We start from the raw sequence: 1,939 nt of genomic DNA, 5'->3' as shown, positions 1-1,939 counted from the left end.
ACAAAATAAGTAAGCTCATGAATACCTTCCCTAAAATAATGGAGGTCATGAATGAAAAGAAACATTTTTTTATTGATTCATATCCTGATAAGACCAGAGAGGTCATGAGGAGGTTGGCTTTCACTCCAAATGTGAGAACTGATAAAATAATTGTACAAAAGAGGCTCAGATATACTATAATTCAGAATAAAAGGGTTCCTATAGACAGGGCAAACAAATAATAGGATCTACCAATATAGCCCAAGAGGAGAGACCTGAAGAGCCTAGTCCTGAGAGGCAAAAGGTAATGACAAAAGAAAGGCCTCAAGATGAGGAATATTCACCAACCCAATCCCCTTTGAGGATTGTAGAAGAGCAGCTCACTAGTGAACAAGTTGAACAAATGGGATCACAGGGAGATATTTTTATTACTCAAGCAGAATTAGATGAGGGTAACCCTCTAGAACTTCCTCTCCCAAGTTTGGATCTAACAATAGCTGATTATAGAGGCAGGGAGTTGGACCCTGTATTAGAGAAAGCAAGTCATCAATTTTTTACTGATGACAATTTTGTGAAATCAAGAGCTTTTCAGCAATTTGCATGGAGGACAAACATGAATGTTCTCAAGGAGAAATGTAAAAAGATGAAAATAGAGCATCTAGAAATGGATGAAACTTCCATGCAAAACCAAATTAAAGAAGAAATGATGAAGGAATTGCAGAATATAAGCCTTGAGGAGGGGAGGAAAATGATAAAGGCATCTAACATTTTATTATTGCCCAATTTGGATATTGCAGATGCATTAATTTTCAATTTTGTTTCAAGTAGATTGGAGTTGCAAGACCCAAATAGAAGAGACTTCCAAGGCACTTCATTCATTGAAGATCAAGCTGCATTGGTCAGTTGGTCATTGAGAAAGGGATCTAGAGCCACACCATCACAATCAAATGAGTCTAGGTTGATGGGAAATATACTTGTAAGAAGGGTTGCTAACACTTCACATGTACAGGCAGCATATTGGAATGTGGATTCTTCTAAGTTTGTGTTGGCCACTACTAAGAAGGAGGAACAGGTTATGTTTGAGTTAAAAAATAAATATGAAACACTTCTTGAGGCCTATAATAGGGAGGTAAAAAGGAGAATTGAACTTGAAAACAAGGCAATGGGGAAATCCACAGGGCCAAGAATAACATACCCTCGTCCTCCAGTGGAACCTTTTAAATCCACCCTACTTGTAGAGATACCAGACACACCTCAAAGGCCTGAATATTATACAGTGGAGGAATTTGAAGAAGAGAAGAGAAAACTATGGGCCTTACATGTAGAGTTAAATATGCAGTATGAGGATAAGCTTAGAAAAGCTCTAATGTATTTAGTGGACAAAATTGAGTGGCCCTTATTCTTTGATTAGTTGGTAAAAGTAATAGATATATGGGAGGAATTGAAAACTCATGATGATACCCTGAAGCCTATTGTTAATAAATGGGGAAGAAGGGAAAAGTAAATCACCCTTCTATGTTATTCAGTTATAAAGTCTTCCAATGACCATGTTGAAAAATTGTATGATATTGCTAATAACCTGTCAGATTTTGATAACAAGAGAGTTGATCTGCAACTGAAAATTGTTTCTTATTTGAATAAGTACAAGAATAAAAAAATTGATCTATTTCCTTGTACCTTGGATAGAAAGAAGAAATTAAAAAATAAGGAAGATTGGATTAAAGAATTGGATGACCTTTTCTACACAAGGATAAATAAAGTTATTAATGAAAAGGGGCATGCCTGGTGGGCCACCACGACAGAGGAATTGGTTAAAGTCCAATTATTTTTTCATTCTTTGAAGCAAGAATTTGTTGATTTTGAAAAGGAGGCTAGTTATATTTTTAAAAAGAAAAATGATATCCTACAATTCAGCTAACCCGATGATATACAATTTGACACTTGGATGGCAGATCTTCTA

This window comes from Cupressus sempervirens, chromosome 1, assembly GCF_028749045.1.
Source record: "Cupressus sempervirens isolate cs-2001-9-10 chromosome 1, ASM2874904v1, whole genome shotgun sequence".
Taxonomy (NCBI): Eukaryota; Viridiplantae; Streptophyta; class Pinopsida; order Cupressales; family Cupressaceae; genus Cupressus; species Cupressus sempervirens.
Note: the sequence above shows the minus strand (reverse complement) of the source record.